Raw genomic sequence first — 20,608 nt, forward strand, 5'->3', positions numbered from 1 at the left:
AATAACTTGAATTCAAAATATACTATATAGTTTGTTTTCTTTAGTGAAAATATTTCCTTTACACAATAAATTGTGCAATGGTAAAAATCTGTTAATTTTGATCTTAGATCTTCTAGATGAGTGTAAGAATATGTTTAGTAATTTAGTTTAGATTTCCTTGTCATTTAGGTTAAACGCTCATCCTGATGGTAAAATGAGTTTATATTTATTATATAATTGGTGTTAAAAATTCATCTAGAGTTCTTGAAAACATTTTATGCTAACAATATGCCTATTATTGATCTAAAACCTACTATATAAACAATATTCCTTACTGGATGCCTCTTAATACTACATTCCGGATATATTTCACACAATTAAATTTAAAATTATTCAAATGATTAATTTTTAGAGATACGAAAAATTGAATTGCAATTACTAGAGTTATTGGTCGTGCCCCTCAAAAATATATGGCTCAAGTCACAATGTATGCAATCGCATATTTGTTAACTAATTTATTTAGGCGATAGATGCGAAATTTTCGTATTTCTCGCATACATTTTCTAGAAACTATTGCAACTCTTATAGACTCACTCAATTTTCGTGCTATCAAGTGTATTTATAACTTGTTTGTCAAGTGTATCAATTACAGTGAATATTGAAATATGAGAATTTTTTTACTTGACTCTAGAGTCGGAGTCAAATTCCATTTGCCGAATAAAATATATACGATCAGATATTGTGTATATCATATATACATACATACTAAATGGATCAGATGATTATAATTGAGAAGGCACGAGTGTGTAAACAAACTGCGATCAGCTGTTTCATTTTTGAATTTGGAGCTTAAAATTTACTGATAACAATGAATGGTTTTAAGTCTTGTTTACAGAAAATTCGAAATACCGGCAAGCTATGGGCTATATATATTATTTGAGGCAGTAATTTGATACGTAGACCTTTGGATTCCATTTCAGTTCTTTTTTTTAAAATTAACTAGCTATTGTTTTTAGAGTTATATGTATATATCAGTGTGAAATTATTTACATTTATTGAGATGAGCATATTGATATAATTATATGATCTGTGAATATTTAATAGATCGCAATTGCCAGATATGGTCTACTCTTTATACTGAATATCACAATTATTTTTCCAGATTTTAAAATTATTTCAAATATTCTTGAAATTTGGTGGTGTTGAGCAATCTGACTGTTTCCAGAAATGTTCTTATTATAACTTACAATTTTTAACAAAATCCTGAGATTTTTATTTAATGAGTTGCAGTACTAATGGAGTACTCCATTACTCCATTTAAATTTCACAATATATGTATGTGTGTTGATTTCCGAATTTAAGGAAGTTTACCAGTTAACTTTATTACAATATTACCACTAGTTCACATATAAGTGCTATTTATTTTAATAACACTATTTAACTGACTATTTATTAGTATTACAATAGATGTTGTATATCATTAATGCAATATATGCAATATGTGTTGTATATCATTAATACAGTTTAAACCTTAACTGCTTTTTCGATTTGACTATATAATATAATTGGTAGTTCGATAAATTTGTTATGGTAGAAGTAATTTTAGAAAAATTTATAAATAATTTTATTTCACAATATCATCGCTAATTTATATTTTGTAAGTCTACATATAGGAGCCACTCATACTCTTTTCCAATAAAGTTACTATATGCCACCCGCAGGTGGAAATCGCAGAGTAGACGACGTGTTCATTTTCGGTGGAAGGACCAGGTGACCAACGATTTGTGGGCGCTCAGTACTACAAACTGGCGACAGTAAGCAACTAATCGGGCTGCCTCGCGGAGGCTACTCTACAGGGCCAAGGACACCTCACGTCTCTAATGTCCAACTAATTAAGTAAGTAATAAATATATATAAGCATATAAGCATTTTATTTTTAAAAATATTTTAGAAACACTTCTAGGTATTTTTTAAAGAAATAACAAAAATGTAACAAAAAGGGCTATTGTACTTTAAATAAAGGAATAAATAATTACTTTGTAATTTGACATTTCTTATAATTTATATGAAAAAATACTGTTCAATTTTAATATTGTAACATATAATAATAAATATAGAGTGAAGAGGAATTTTAAATGTTGAAAATTTTTTTTGAAAATTAAATAAATTTCAATATCATATAAATTTTAATTAATTCTTTAAATTTTTAAATATTGCTGAAGTTATTTAAGAACTTTGTCTAAATATCTGTAAGAGTATCTTAATTTAAAGTTACTCTCTGTGTGTACGTACGAATGAGGCTCCAACCCACTGGCATTTTATTGAGCTTAAAATAAGTTAATGGAGCTGAAAAAGAAAAAAAATGTAGAAAAGTAAAACTACTCATGACAACAAATTCACAAAGCAAATGAGACAAAAAACAGTTCAGATTTGTCGTCGGTGATCGTAACAACGTGTCTGCTGTTAACATTTCGTGTTTAAAATAAAATTTCGTATAAAAAATTTTAAAAAAATTGTTAAAAAAATTTTTATTTATTCTAGTAAAAAATAAAATTTTAAAATTAAGCAATAAAAGTATTGAAGCTATATATACTTATTGCAAACTAATATAAAATATATTTTAAATAATTTTCTTAACTCTCTTCTAAGCAGTAAAAGTGCAATAAAATTGACGAAAGTGAGAGAAATTTTTTATTAAAAAAAATAAAAATTAAATAAAAACAGACAATAAACAAAAAATTAAAAGAAAAAGTGTCAGTGACATTTGGAACACCAAAAACGTTCATTTTATTCAAAATATTTGTGTTTTCCAATGTAGCCGTTTGTGGGTTTTTAACACGAACAATTCTTTTCGGCTTCGTGTTAAAAATATGTAATTAAAATAATAATTGTATTCAAATTTAATTAATGTAAATGTAATTAAATCTCAAAAAAAATTTCATGTAATTGTGTTCAATTAAAATTTAAGTTTCTATTTAAGTTCAAATTTACAATTTCACTTAAGTAGCGATCGAGAATTGGTTACGTTCGTTCCACTGATCGATCAATCACGGGATTTTTGTTTTCTGGTGAGTAATTTATTAACATTTTCCAACAAATATTATTTAATTAATTGTTGACTGCTCTCATAACAGATAATGTATTTATATTTATTTTTTTACACAATATTTTGCTAAATGGTTTTGTCATGCATTCAGTTTTCTTAACAATGTTTTTATAAGATAATTATTTATCTCTGTGAAAATATAATAGTATATGATTTGAATAGATTTCCTGATATTTGCATGTAGTTAGCTTATTATTTTATACACAAAAAAAAGTTAATACTGTAATCACTTTAGTATACCTGTATTTATGTAAATACAGCTACTGTTAAAGTAATGTTAATTTACAGATTCTGTTAAGTTAAATTGTATTAAGTTCATTATATATATTTTTAGCAGTTGATCTTTTAGTTCGTGCGGATTTCAAAATATAATGAAATATTTTCAACTAAAACCTTACAATATGTTACGAAATTTTATAACTCAATAAAAGATTAATATTTTTTACATAAGCGAGATTATTTCATCACCATCTCTGATTAGGTTTAATGAGTTTTACTTTTACAATAAATCATGTAATTTTTTGAAAATAATACACGTTCATTTAATGAAACATTTTTCAAATTACAAATTAAATTGATTAAATAGTTTTCCTTTGTAAGTTAATATATAGAAATGGATTTTAAAAGTAAATAATATATTATAAAATTCTCATATTTATTTGATCTTGGTATTTAAAATTTGACATCTAATTAAAAATCATGTGAGAGAGTTATAAACTAATTATATAAATTGACATTAAAATTAAGACAATGTATACAATACTATTATTACCAATTATTGAGATGATACACAATATAGTTACAACTTATAAACATATAATATATATAATGACGTTTTCGATTGGTAAATCTGGATTCATTCTAGATTAACACTTTATCTGTCAAAATTTGTTGTCTAATTGAACATTTTTAAAGTAATCAAAAATGTTTGTAGTTGTATTAGTAGATATTTATATACTTCATAAATACATATATCGAATTAAATAACACTTTATCCGTCAAATCATATAAACCAGCTGTTAATTGCAGGGTAATTTTGCTACTCTGACAAAATATCTAGAGTGTTATAAATTAATCTCGAGTGTTATACATTGATCTTGAGTGTGAAAATTGTACTGAAAGTGAATTTCGGTTAAAAAAAATATCTTAGATTTACCAATCAAAAACTTTATAACATTAAACATGATGAAATAGTGAAAGATAACATCATATTAATTCTCATATATGTATCTTAAATTAACATATTTGGAAATTCACCTCTGTTGTATATAAATATCTTCTTAGTTTTTTACAGCTCTTAAGAAAATTCGAATAAGGTTTATTAGAGCTATCAGTTTTGAGGTAGCAGTTTTGAGGACAAATAGTAATTCGTCCCTGTTGGAATAATGAACAATATCTAAAATTTGATTTTAATGCTTCTACGACTACAGTTAGTCAAATAATACAAGTAGTTTAAACCTACTAAGTCTACGCGTAGTTTCGTTACGCCAGATCTACCTACCTATCTACATAGAAGTCACCTAATACTAATTGGTATTAAATTATTGTAGAATAGTTGTATTAAATATAAAGTTTTAAGAATATAACATAATATATTATATATTTCAATATATCCTTTTTATTGTTAATTTGAGATATGAGCAGCTTCCGCATTTTACCAATCTGCTTCAGATACTTAGCAATAAGTTGCGTTCAGTGCATTTCTAAAATTAATTGGTTTTTAAGGCCAAATTCTCGTTTATATTAATGTATGGCATTTCAGTAAACAAGTTCGACTCTATGATTTTGTGATATGAGTAATAAAGACATTTTCACCATATTAAACGTAAATATTACTTAGTTATGCTAGATTTCTTTATTGTTTTGAGTGTTAGAAATGCCAAAAGTATATTCTTTATCGCCATATAGAATTTTTTTTGATACTAAACATGTTTATATTAAGCTCTACTATATAATTTTCGGTGAAAGAATATGATTCTTTTTTCGTTTTATAGTGCAGCTAGCTTGCACTTTGTTATATTGGTTTTTATCTTTATTTTATTACTATAAGGTGGCATTTATGGTGTTATTTATATTATTTCATTTTATTTTATTATATTATTTTTGAAACACCTTTAGTATATCTAAGTTTACAATACGATAGAGTTAGTATATTATTTTCTAGTAGTTTTTTAGTAGTTAATTTACAATATTAACATTCTATATGGCATTTCTAACTGTCGTATTATAATTGTTATATCAACGAATTTGTTTTTTTGAAGTTTTAGTTATTTATGCTGTTAATATGAAACAATAATCTCAATAAAATATTTCTCAATAATCAACTAATTACTCAAAAGCAACTAACCATCCCAAATCAATGAACAAAGCTAAATACTTTTTGCTTCACTCAGTCAGAAACACATATGGTATAATTTCAATGGCGGCGGTACATCTTTTTATATAATTTAAATTTTATACATTGACATGAGATTTATTAATTATCGGTATATATATGTTTTCATGATTTTAATTAATTTTAATTGATAAAACTTTTGTTGTTACTGAATAATAATTGCGACCTACAAAATTGCATTTTGAGACAAATCTAATTATATGTAGGTAGTTAAGACATCCGTATAGTTTCGAATAATTCAAGAATAATATACTATTGTATATTGTATATATAATATCATTCAAAAACGTGTCTAAATACAATTATAAATGAGGAAATAAGGTAATAAATTTAAATTGTTGTTTTTAATTTATAGAGAATTTTGTATTTCATTAAATTCTAATTCAACAACTTCTTATGTTAAACTAATTCTAATCCTATAATTTAAGGAACCTGCATTAAAGATACAATTGTTTGAGTTTACCTTCCAAATGTTTGTAGTTCATTTATTTAACCTTCTTCTTGGAAACAGTAAATACATTTTTTATGATAAACAAAAGTTCATGATGTTGTGACTCAAGTTGCTAATTTAAACAAGTAAAAATACGTAAACGAAATGACGTAGGTTGGTTTTAAGATTAGATTAAAAAATCAAATAAACATTTTTAACATACTTAGCATAGTAAAAATTTGGAGCATCGACGGTTTATAATTTTTATCTCTAAATAATATGTTTAAACTTATTTTCTTAACCTCAAAAAGAAAAGTCAATTAAAATAACTGAGTAAAAGTAAGCCTATTTAAAGTATATAATGTATAAATAATAACATATGTGCTATAAGAAAAGTTCTATTTTACTAATCTTACTTGAACTATTGTGATGACTTGTTAGGTTCATATCGTTACTTTAAAACGATGCGACGAAGAGATGAGATTCTCATAAAAATTAACTACAACATTTAAACTCTCATATATTCAAGAGGTCCGGCCGAACTAATGGGACCTCTTAAAATCAGAATCGCTCTCCAGAAATTTGAATTTAATGCTTGTAAGATTTAAAGAATAAGATTCACTTCGAAGCATAATGAAACTTAATTTATGTGAATTTCAAGCTCATCATGTTTGAAAATAACTAATATTAATATTACAAATATTGTAATAAAGTATTTTCTAATTAAATATTTTTTAGTTTTTAATTAAAAAAACAAATCCTTGAAAACCACAGATTAAAAAAAAAATATAGTACCTTTGATTCTACGATTTATATGAATAAATCGAACAGTTGATGTTCTGTAAAAAAGATGTTTTCGTAGACGGGCATCTGTTTAGAACGTATAATGTCTTGAGTCACCAGGCTTTATTTTTTATATAAAGTATATAGTTTGAATGGACAATTCTTTTACCCGGATTAAATTATTTATTCTGATGGTGTTTGCTTAAGAGAACTTTTAATAAATATGTATTTTTTATAATGTTATAATGAATATTATATCGTCTGGAACTTCAGACAATATAATATTCTTTTTTTTAATTTAACATATAACTATATTTCTAAATTAAGTCTAGTGCTAACATACATTTCGCTCGAATATTGACATAAAATTTCATTTTAAAAAAATGTTCTATAAAATCTTAATATTGTAGAAAATTTTTTTATGTGGCGTTTTATGTAAATTTCTTAAATGAAATGTATGTTATTAGTACTAGGATTTAAATCATAAAATTTAAAAATACATAATATTCAAAATATAATGTAAATACATCATATCAAAAAATTTAAATTTTCTTAAATATAGGAGTATTTAATAATCAAATTGAAATTGCCTTATAAAATTTATTAATTAATTAATAAAAAATTAGTATTAATTATTATCATATATCTAATTTTCACATATTTGTTGAAGATCATATTGATTTGATATCTTTTCTAAACACATAACTGCATTATGTATTAGTCATAATTTATAAAATAAAAAAAAATTTCGTAGCCAACAAAAAAACTTTTATAGCTCAGCGTCGTACTTGATTACTGTCTGCACAAAAGAATCTCACAGATCAAGATCAATGATCTTTTGTTAACTTATATAAAAACTATTGAGATACAAAACTACAAGAAGAACGACACAACAAAAAAAAAAATATATGAAAAGAATGTATGGCACAAGTAGAAAATTAATATAAAAAAAAAATAAAATGAATAGCAGACAAGAGGTCAAAATTCTTAAGGTTCTTGTCCTTCTTCTATATTTACTTTTGTTGTAGAAAAAATCTTGGTTAAATGTTGTCTGCTCAGTTTAAAAATAGGAAAAAAAATTAAAGGAGAATTAAACATGCAGTGCAGAGTGCAAAGACATGGAAATAAGAGATACGTGCGTATCCGCACAGAAACCGAGATTCACATAGTCTGGCTTGAACCTTCACTGAACTTTGTTTTTATTGAAATGCCAAATTTGAAATTTAAGATACTTAAAGGGTTTCCATTTCAAAGAATTCATTTAATTTTAGTTGAAGTTGAGAGGCAATTAATTAAATTTTAAGTTATAAAATAATTTAACTTTTAATTAAATTTTAATATTGTATTTTATGAAGTCAAGTTGTTAGTGTAGATAGACATTTTTGTTATAAGTGTATATGTATAAATATATATTCAAAAGAAAGGACTTAAGAAGGTTTATTTTAAATGAAAGAATTTATTGGGTTACAGACTATAGTTTTACGGGGAGATATTAAAGCTTATTGTAAGTAATGAATGTGTTGATTCTTCTTCTTCTTTGTTCCATTAACTCCCAGTGGAGCATAGGGCTTCATGTGTTGATTAATTTAATATTAAAAGCAAGCATTTAGAGTCCTGATATAGTTCATAAAGACTCGATTTATAAACGTTTAGTTTATATTATACGGATATGATAAACATTTATAAAACCTTAACTGACTTCTTCATGTTAAATAAACTTCCATTAACAGGTTGGAGTTACAAACTTATAACAAATGAAGATAAGACTACTACATTCGTCTTATAACAAACTATAACTAACTTACAACAAACGAAGAAAAGAACACCTTAAAAAATCCTTAATAGCTATAATCTTAGCATAAAATACGATAAGAGAAAAACGTTATCTATACAGCCAGAAATTTTAACATTTCTAGTATTTATGTCAAGACTTATTAAAAAAATATAAGTAACTATGAATTTTGCTCTATATGTTGCCAGAAATAAATATTAGTACAGGCAAAATTAAAACAAAATAAAAATTATATTTGGGTTCCCGAATTTCCCAAACCCTTAGGAGGATTATTATAGATAACAGCATTATTGTACAAACCATTTATTTAATATTATTCACTCAATTTTTTCAAATGTTTTGAAATTATTTTAATAATTATTTCTTGACATTAACACAATGCAAGTATCTGTTTTATGGTCTCTTATCAAATCTCCATAACTATCCGTCAACCAGTAAAAAGCCTACAGATTTTTCACACCAAATATATCTGAACTTAAGTATTCACTGCTATCTGAAGTCAGCATTCTTCTATTAATTTTATTCCTTTTATTCCACACGCAATAAAAATTCGCTAGTATTTACAGATTTTAAAAAAGTCGTATCCTTACAACACATCCTATCTTTCGACCATCAATATATGTATTGAGGACTATCAAAAAACGGAGAATAAACTTAACCTGCAGAATATTGTGAGTTTTATCTCCAGTTTTATCTCATATCTCCAGATTAGTTTAGGAGACTTTTTTTAGAGGTAACACAATAGATCTCTCAGGCTGCGTAACACCAATGTCTTTTCTAATAATAATAATTTTATATACACATACTATACAATAGACTCTTGGGTGTTGCTCCACCTAAATTATGAGTTTTATTCCTATAATTGTTTAGATTAGCTAAGGAGATTTTTTTAGGGATAACACAATAAATATTTTAAGCAGTGGTATATGTTTGTGTCTTCTAATAATGATAAGCAATTTATAAAGAAGAACCGTACCTAGACCCTTGGATGGTTGATGATACCAATTAGATGAACTTTTTGTAAGAATGCTTTGTCGTTGGGAAAATGCTGTTGTACTGTTTATATCTTAGGTATTATAGAGAATACCTTCAATGAGAAGGTATTCGCTTACTGTGTTTAATATTTACTATATCGATAGCCTATTTAACCGTTACGAATATATAGTAGGGTATACCATTATTTTTTGTAACAATGTTTATACATATATGCGTGTTTATGAGCAATATCAAATTACGCTTAGAATCAAATTTATTATATTTCGTTGTAATTTTAAGTACTAATATTAATGGCAATATTATATTACAACGAAAAACATGTAATTCATCTGAAATTACATTTTTATATCTAAGTTAATTTCTTTACTTACATATGATAGGGATTCTGTTTAAATATATTTTACAATAAAGCGCCATTGGAATCATAACAGTTGTTTTATATGTGCTTAAGAAATATGAATAATTTTTATAACATTAATTAAATTTTTTAATTTACATTTAATAGAATTTTTTTAATTTAAGTTAAATTAAATTTTTATAAATTATATATACATATACATATACATATAATAAGATATATTTTTTGCTAGTTTGCTCTATATTATCAACATTTTCTTACTATTATTAATTATAATACAAATTAAATACGTATTGAAAATTAATTTAAACTTTTAGCTTTAGTATATAAACAAGAATATATAATTCTTTTAGATTCTTTTTTTAATTTACTATTCATCAGCTACTTTTTCGATATAAAAACAAAATCATTGAGTCATTTTTTACACCTTTTCACGCTTCTGTAGTTTTTTTTCTTTCATTAACAACATCATGATATTGGCCGATTTGTGTCACAAACTAGGTCAATTGAAATACTCATATACAACAGTTTAGTACATAATGAAGTCTTTTTATCGGAATGTCATATATCTCTGCCAAAATTAATTCGTAAACAAATCAGTGAAGAACAAAAAAAAGTATTTTAAACGTTTTCGTGATGAATTTCATAGCAAAAATTGACGAACTTCGCAGTGTATAATTTATTAAAAATAATTTTTTTTAAAACATTAAATAAATATTCTCTTATATATATGCAAATATAGTTCTTTTATATAAACCATGTATTATTAACACAGGTGTTTATGCGCATTTATAAAAATAAATGGATTTCTTTCGTTACTCGTACAGAAGAGATTGTAGATTTACATTTCAATTTATATTCTTATTTGAATTTCCTCTTTGAAAATGCTTCTGAAAAACTTTATATTGTATATATGATATCGTCAATATGCAATTCTAAAGAAATTTAGTTTAATTTATACACTTTCAATGTAATCAATTCCATTAATAATGCATTTTTTGCTCGAACATTTTTAGTGATTTTTTTTTTTTTTTTGGTTTAAAATTTTGCAAAATATTCAAGTGGTTTTTATTGAATTGCATAAATTTATTGTTTTAAAAAATTTTTTCTGTGAATATTTTCTTTAATTTTGCAATATCAAAGTGTCAATTTGAATTGTTTTTTAATTGAATTTTTAAGAAAAGTGGGTCAGAAAATCACTTCCTCCTCTTGCGCAATTTTGTATAAATATATTTCAATACATAACATTTAGATTGTTTATGTTTATGTAATTGTTTGTTGTTCTGTGAAGTATTTGAAAGATGTAGAGAACAAAAAAAAAACAAATATTTTTATTTAAAAAAAAAATTAGAAAAAAATATATGCAATTATATTTATTATATATTGTTTTAATTTATTTAAAAATAAAACTAAAGGTGCGTACTATTCATATTAAAATATTCATATATGGCTTATTAAAAAAAAGTGCTAGGCTATAGCTGTCATTAAAAAAATAATAAGCGAATTTTTCTATATGGAAAAATAAAAATATAAGATCAAATAGCAAAATAAATATATATAAAATACTTGTGTTATATCAATTTAAACGCACGTAGCGTAATCCTTTATTAAATATGACTTCAATATTGCAAAACTTCAGACCAGTGAATATATTTATATTTATATATTTATGTATGGATATTTATCCATCCTAATTTAGCAATGCAGACAATAAAGTAAAGAAAATTCAATACTTAATTATGCGGTGTTGAGAATATCATGGAATGTACGACGAACAAGAAAAGAGTATAGAAAGATTACATCGTAGAATGTTCAAAATTATATAGTTAAACGATAATTTAAGGTAAGTTCAAGAACATAACACCACCAGAAAGATCACCACCGATGGTAGAAACATAGAACATCGTGATTTCACAATACTGCCCCCATCAGGTATATATCTAATTAAGAAATAACAATCGTTTCTATCTTTTACGTTCAAGCATAATACTGTAAAATTAATTTAAGTGATAATTATTTTAATTATGCTGTTAATACTATCGTTATCCATAAGCTAATCCTTTTTATATAAATTAATACAACACATTTAGGAACATTTTTTAAAATTAATACTAAGAAGAAAATTATTATTTTTAATCGCAAAGTAAAGATTTTTAATTGTTTACATATTTAAAATTTGAAATTTAAGTATAAATTTGTTCGATGCAAAAAATAAATGTAAAATTTTTTTAAACTTTTGGCAAATATTATATCAATTAATATTTGGTTAACATATGATGTAGTTATATGATGTATAAAAAGTAAATGTCAATTAATATATTGACAAAATTTTATATTCAGAAAATATTAAAAACTTAAAAGTTTATAATTATTGTTTATGTATAAATATATATTTATAATTTTTATTTTCATAAAATAGTAAAAAAAAATTAAACAATAAAAGTTTGTAGATTAGAACTATAACAATAAATGGATTTCTATCTCATCTAATAAAAAATATAAAAAATTATAAAAATAGGCAAAACTTGTTTTAAGAAAAAACCACAAAAATTACAAATTTTTGTGTATGAAAAAAGTACCTTATTTTATTGACATTCATTCAAATAAAAAGTTATATTCCAAGAAATATTAAGCTCATAGGGAATAATAAGCACCTGCTGTGGGTTATCGTACATCGCAATTATTTTCAACAATAACGCATACTTTTGCTCAATGGGCCAACTGATATTTGAATTTTTTTTCGGAATTTCTTGAACATATAAATATTAACATTCTTCTAAAATATATCAATAAAATGCTAATATTTTTAACATAAATTAAAAAAGTTCTATAAAAATGTTTGAACACTTTTTACTACACAAATTAAGGCAAGAATTGAAAATAGAATATAGAATATACCATAACATATAATTTTAAAAAGTCAATTATGAATCCTTATTGATCAGAAAGTTATATATCATTTACTTACATACTGTAGTCCTCTTCTCATTGCGGAGCACAGGGGCTTTATTAGATTAGGTATTATAGTTATAGTTAGGTTAGGGTAAAATCAGCTGCAGAATCCACGTGGAATGCTTGTGGGTCCATGCGTTGCTCTAGTCTTTTTTATTTAAGAACTCTCTCTGCTAGTGTTATGATATTCCTATGTATTGAGGATCTCTGTGATCTCTGGGATCTCTTGACTTAACAATTGCTTTCTGCCATAAATTTATATATTATGTAAATACTTGTAAACAGGTTGGGTTTAAGGCTTATGCTTAGGTTCGGGTGGAATCTGTTATGGACTTCACGTAGGCCCTCTATGACTCCATTCCATTGTCATTGGATGTTTGTTTTAAGAAGCCAAAGAGGGGATTAGAGTATTATGATTTCTATGTATAGAGGGCCTCTGTGAACTTATCTTGTTGTCTTAAGAGCAGCCTGCTATACTATAATCAATTTATTTTCATTGAAAATAATTATATTTAAAAATGACATATTGTTAGGTTGAAGGATTCAAAATATAGATATAAACGTATAAGCGATCTCTAATTAATATTTCTAAGGCAGTTCACATTTTAAGTGAATAAGTGTTATGTCAATTAAATTTAACATGCGATTTTTTAAAATTTTTCTAAAAGGATTTTGACGAATTTTAGTCCTATTTTGTTGTAAAGGCATCTGCATAATAGATAAGAAATTATTAATTTTGTCTTTTACATTTAGCAGAACTCGGAAAAATTGTCATATATAAATATGAATCTCTATAGAAGCGTTCTACTTAACTTAACTAGTTTCTTTGTTTTAGATGGGTTTATAAATATATATATTTGTTACAAATCATAAAATTGATCTAAGTTCTATAATAAATTTAGTTCTTACAAAATACATAAAAACAATATACAATATTATTCATTACATATTACGCTTATTTAATTTATATATAATACAATAAATTTTTTAAAACTTTATTTTTATTTTACATTTATTATATTCTATTATATTTTGATTCTTATAAAAAAATATTTTAAAAAAAATTACAAAATATTTAAATTTATTATTATTGTTATTGTTAAAATAATCAATAAATTTTTTTTAATTGTCAAAAATTGATAAATCTTTTCAAATATTAAGTAAGTTAAATAAAATCAAACAAAATAAAAATTCCCATATGTATAAACTATAAATTAAAAATAGTTTAATGCATATAAGTCGCGTGGCTTTTAAAATTATAAATTTCAAAATTTAAGTGTGCAATAAATGATGATGAACAAATTAAATATAAAATTTTAAAATTCATACGAAAAAATGACCAGAAGATAGTATTTAATGTATTAAAATGTATCTAATAAATTGGAAAGCCCGCTAAAATCGCTTTTTCTTATTAATACAATTTTCTCAAAATAATTTAAAAAGAAACAACAAAAAAACTAAATAAATTGCATACAACAAATTTTCAGTTGAAAGAGAAAATTTTCTTCTGATTTCCGTAAACCACTTTGAGGTTGCATCAAAAAATCGAATAACAAAAACAAAAAATTAAAACAATTTTCCCAAAAAATCAGTTGAGCGTGTTCATATAAATCCATATAAATGCACACTCTTCGTTATCCCAAAGGCCACGACCGATGCTATTGTACAGCCATCACCCAATGAGCGACCGATCAATTGATCGATCCAACATTTCTTCGATCGATCGATTGTATGTATGAGCAAAATTTATTGCGTATTGTCGGTACGCTCTTACCGCATAAGTCAGGGTGATTTCAATCTTTGCGCAATGGAAATTAGACAAACGGAAGCAATTTTCAGATACAATTTTTTGTGCTCAGTTTGTTTTGATTTTTCCTCAACAGACGATAGTCAACTTATTTTGGTTGAAGGAATTTCCAAACAAAATAGTCTTGGCAATATTGCCGGCTTGGTCAGATCGCATTATGTATATATAATTGTGAAAAACGTGAAATAAATACAATAGAATTAAATATATAAAAAATATTTCTCAATGAAATATTTTAAAGTGAATAAGTGATATAGATAAATAAAAAACAAACGAGAAAATAATAACAAAATTAAAAAAGTTATTTAAATTTAAAAATCTTTAACATATTATATATTGTATAAACAATATATATATTTACTCTTCACTTTAATATCTTTTTATTTTCATCAAGCATTTTATGCTTGATAGTTTAAAATTTTACCATTAAAAAGGTTTGTATTGAATATAATTTCTATATATGTTTATGAATTAAAGGATATAAGAAAAAAACAATTAAAAAGAATAAATAACTAAAAAGAAAAAAAATGATATTTTATTATATGTTCAAATTCGACTTTATAAAAAATTAAATTAAATATTCTTTCCAATATAAATATTTAGAAAGACGCCTAGTATAAATCAAAAAAATAATTATAATAATTTTAATACAAAAAGAAATATAAATATAAATAAGCGTTAATAATTTATTATTTTTATTGTTATAAATGTTGAAATTATAATTATTTAAAGAAATTTAATAAATTAAGTGAAAATTAACTTTAATATGACTGCCTATTTTTACGCTTAAAGGAGTATTTAAATATTAAAGTCCTTTAGAAAAATATAAGGGAAAATTTAATAATCATCCAAAATTCGGGTTTTGCTATACACTAAGAAACTTGAGTTAAAATGTAGCAATAAGATAAAAACTTATTTATTTAATTAATTTAAATTAAAGTAATTAATTTAATTTATGTTCATATTTATTTATTAAAAATTATTATAATTAATAATTGAAAAAATGTTTTCATATGTCTTTTTATAAAAATATTTATTTTTTAAATATTTTTTTTTTAAATATTTTATTTTATAAAAATATTTTATTTTATAAAAAATCTGTGTTAACAATTTTTAATTAGTAAGAAGATAAGTTAATCTAATAAAATCTTAATTCCCTCAATATTTCATTTCGAAATCTTATTTACAAATTTTCTAATTACTGGAAGTCTAAGTACTAGGTAAACATCTTTCCCTAATTACTTTATCAATATTTTCATAAATATTGTTTATTATGATAAGCGAATATTATTTAATTTCTGATATGAAGTAATAAATGGAAGTTTTATGTTAGATTATATTATATATATAAGCATTGTTGCTAACGGGATTCCCTTAAACTATTTTTCTATACAGATAAGCAAAAATTTAATATAAGTACTTGATAAAATATTTGTACGATTAGAAAGCGATTTTATTGACTTATTACTATTATTAGTCATAAATGAAAATTACCTTTATCTTAGTAATTTTATTTAATATTTTTTTTTAAATGTGTAATTAAAGTTTTTCAAGCACTTCCTTTTTATATCAAAGTTGAACAATTATTATTTTATTAAATGTCAATTAATTTTTAATGTATTTTACTTTTTTAAATGCAACTTGTTTATCTCACTATTCACCATTTGATTAACTTTGAATTTTATAATTTTTCTTATGTTTACTACGTTGTTCATCAATTTAATTTTGTTCACAACATTTTTTTAATATTCTTCGTATTTCTACTGTTTTTAATATGAGAAGGATTTCTGTGGTAATATTTCTACGTTTTTGATGATAAAATATCAATAATAAAAACTTTCTTCTCTATTATACCAAAAAAAAATTTGTTTAAAACAAAGTTAAAATTAATTTTTTATATTTTTAATTTTTTATATAAGATTATAAATATAATTTTAAAAAACTCAATCTTCTAATAAACAAATTTGTATTTTCATTAATTGATTTTAGCAAATTAAAAAAAAATTTTTTTAATTTTATTTAATTAAATTTTATATATATTTATAAATTTCTTAAACATAAACTTATTGTTGGACAACTTTTATACTTTCAAGAGAGGTGTTCCTAAAAAAGGTGTTATGAGTTGGTATGAATAGTAATAAAAAATTTTTTAAAAAAATTGGCTACACAAGATAACTGTCCACTTAGCAGAAGTTCTTATTCAGTGGGACAGTCGTTCGGGTTTCCACTATAATTCTAAGTATACTTTAATAAGAATTGGCTCTGTCGATTTTTGATTCGAATATGGCTTGTTATATAAATGCAACATTAGTATTTATTAAATTTTAAAATATTTTTAAAGAATTTTTTAAATTTTAAATAAAATTTCTAATTTAAAATAATTAAAAGCAAATTTTTTATTTAAAATAAAGTACAGTCTGTTCCAAAAATTGCGAACTGTTTCAAGTGCACTTTGAAGTGGATTTCAGTAATTTTCATTTAATGATGCCCAGATAAGATTAAATAGCAAATAGCAAAATAATAATATTTTGGTATATTTTTCAAGTGTAGGTGAAATATTTTTAAAAATTATTTGAAAATCAAAAAGCTTATATTGGTATTTAAATGTTTCAATATTTCTTACAGGTATATTTAAAAATAAATTTTGTATTTATAAACTTTTAATTTTTTTAAAGACTTTAAAAGATATTAAAAATAATTTCCAAAGTAACAGATAAAAATATAGATGCTATATGTAAGTAATATGAACTTAAAAGAAACAAAATATTAAGATTTTTCTTTTACTATTGTAAAATATATTATGTATATTAAATATTAAAATAAATTTGAGTTATTCAAATTTAGAGTTTTTATCAAATTTTATTGTTTATTTGACTACAACTTTCCTTTGTCATCAAATGGAATTTATGCATAAACTACAGCTATATAAATTAACTTCAACATTGCATATTGTGGTTTTATCTTTAGTATTGTTATTTGTAGAAAACTTTTCTGTATTAAAGATTTATGAGTTTTTGGTAATAATGTTAAATATGATTTAAGTGAAATAGATTTTAGTTAGTCAGTGGGAAGAGAGACTAAGTGGTATACCTAGATTTCTGAGTCGTTAGTGATATCAGTTAAATACCAGCGAGAGATACTTATGCCTATATATAGTAAGTATTAAAAACAGTGTTATCACTATAAAATGTTGTATATGTTGACCTTTGATAAATGTTGTATATATCTTATATGAAATATGTATTATTATATCATTTTTGGTTAATCACATTACATAAAATGTTGCAGTTTATTGTTTAAATTTGTTCATTTTATAATCTCCTAATGATAATTAAAAAAAGTATTGCGAACTGTAGATAAGAAAATAGCAACGAATCAATATATGTTGATATACATATATATATTTAATATATATGTCATATTTATTATATGTATGTTAATTCATACTATATATATATATATTATATATATTTTATTTTGTAAACAAAATTGATTCGTTGTAAAAATAAAATGTTTGAATGTTTTTAATTTTATATATTTTTTATTTTGTTTTTTATTTTGTTTTTAAATATTATTCGAAATAATCAAAATTTAAAACGTGTTTAAGTCAATTTATAAGACCTATTAAAGTAACATTATATAAAAATAAAAACATGTGTTTTAACTGCAGTTTATAGAAGATACAATAAAATTTAACTGCATTATATTTAATCTATTCTTAATATAAAATATTTATTACTTATTTGTATTAAAATTGTTTTTAGATTAATTAGTAGAGTAATTATTGTTTTATCTAAAATAACAGGTATAATATTTTTAATTAAATGTTTTCATGGAATTTACATAACAAAAAAAAAATTGTTCCATCTACGTCGCACTTTTGATTAATTTCAATATGTTTCAAGGCACGTGTATAAAATTATCGCTAAGTAAACTTTAATTAGTGCAATTCTACGCATTTCAGTAGAATTAAATTAAAATAAATTTGTGCATTAATATGAAAAAAATTTATGTGATTTTTTAAAAATTAAATTATTATATTTTTTACTATTGTATAATAATTTTTTCACGTCAATATTTCATTGGGCTGAAGGCACGCGAATCGATTTTGGTCGTAGTTTTGTGATTGGGAATATTATTTGGACATATATTCATACTTGTTTAAAAGAAATATGTTGAAAAATTAATTATTTCAAGAAATTAAAAGAAAAATTAATTAAGATTTAAAAAAACACATGTATTAAGCGATAATTCAATCAATACCCAACAGGAAATTTTTGAAGGATGGTTTTAACCGAGTATTACGGTCAGATAACTCTTAATTTATTAGATTTTATTCAGATATATAATTGTGATCAACATTGTTTTCAGTACTCGCTCAGAGAAATAAAAAAGTAACTAAAGAAAGTCTCGTCACTGTGACCAAAATTTAATAGCATTTTCTCTCTTAGGGAAACCAAGTCGAAATTTTAAACTAAGTTCATTTCCTAATAGAGAAAGAAAATTGTATTGGGTACTTTTTCGGGTTTAATGTGTTAAAGAGAAATATAAACCTTAAGCAAAAAATATCCGTAACCAAATTTACGGATGGTTTGTGCGACTTTATTTTCCCTACGTCTTTGACAAATGATATAAGATTTTTCTACATAACTTTTTCGAAGAATCTTTTATTAAAAAAGAAGCTTGCTATAAAAGCGTTATTGTATTTAAAATAAAAGAAGAGGTACGCGTTTGTGACTTACAAAGCCAAAATAATTGTTTTCTAAAATTTGTGGTCTTAACATTCACTCTGAACAAATTATTTAGAAGATTTTTGGTATTATTTATTTTTATCCTGAAAACTACGGCAATGGTCCTCTGCTTTGATTTTGAATACCACATGGACTCTATTTATCTTGATGTCGTGATAAATATCAGTGTTCTTAATATATCACTGCACTTCGGTGTATGAGGAAATACACATGTATTTTCTCTGACTGTAAATCAGCACTCCTAGCACTAAGCTCATCTCGAAGAACTTTAAAACTTGTGTAGGAATATCTTCAATTTCTTAAAGATCTTGCTAAAAGAAACAGGGTTCACTTAATATGGGTCCCAGGACATAGTGAATTTGAGGGAAATGAGAAAGTCGATAAACAACAATTCTGCGGTCTTTTATGGAGCTTCTTTAAAATTTAGTGAATGGCTGGAAAGACTAGCTCAGACTGATTAGGATAATGTAATGGCTTGCAGACAAGCTAAAGAATTCATAATAAATTGTTGAAATACCAGCTGCTGAAGTAGGGAGCTGCTACTGCTGAACAAGAATGACATTTGACTTGAGACAGGGTTTCTCACTGGGCATTGTTGAGTTAAGAACATCAATCGACTTTGTCATGAAGAAGAAAACAGTAGAATATATCCTGTATCACTGTGGTATTCTCACTAGACTCAGATTTCATTACTTATAAACTGTCTATCCACTGAACGAAAATAAGCAACATCTCTCCAAGGGACATAATAACATTTTTACCTACTACGCGCTTATGGAACTTAAATGGGTTTTGTCACAATAATCCTGAAAGGTTGTAGTGACGTGATGACATAGCTATAAGTCCCTGTTTTTTAATTCAAATTTTTTAATGTATGTCCTAAGTACTTAGGACATAATTGTGAAAATATTGAATGTCTTTTTTGGGGATCTCTACTGACACATAAATTGGGTAAATTAAGTATATCTTCATTAAATAAATGAATAAATTTATTTCACACTTAAATAAAAATATCTAACAAATGTTTTGAAATTAAAATATAATCTGTTTAGCAACATAATATTTAAGAAAATATTTATGTTAACATTTTATTCATTATTTAATACCGTGGTAGAGCAAAGTAGTTGCTACAATCTAAGGAAGGTGTGTGTTTTTAGAATTTATTATTAAAAGAATTAAGTTTAAATAAATTATAGAAACTAATTTATATAAATGCGTACTACTTTGTCAAAACATTATTTTCATGCCCATTTTTTTAG

General features: G+C 24.0%; 1 protein-coding gene across 1 annotated transcript in view; it reads left to right on the top strand.

The window, feature by feature from the left end:
* Positions 1-2,846: 2,846 nt before the first annotated feature.
* The window catches only part of LOC119674589 (putative phospholipase B-like lamina ancestor), a 39,048-nt gene continuing 21,286 nt past the window's right edge, over positions 2,847-20,608 (top strand). The window contains exon 1 of the mRNA XM_038085736.1: positions 2,847-3,047. The gene's annotated coding sequence lies outside the window, so the exon portion shown is untranslated. The remainder of the gene's footprint in view (positions 3,048-20,608) is intronic.

This window comes from Teleopsis dalmanni, chromosome 1, assembly GCF_002237135.1.
Source record: "Teleopsis dalmanni isolate 2A chromosome 1, ASM223713v2, whole genome shotgun sequence".
NCBI classification, from domain to species: domain Eukaryota; kingdom Metazoa; phylum Arthropoda; class Insecta; order Diptera; family Diopsidae; genus Teleopsis; species Teleopsis dalmanni.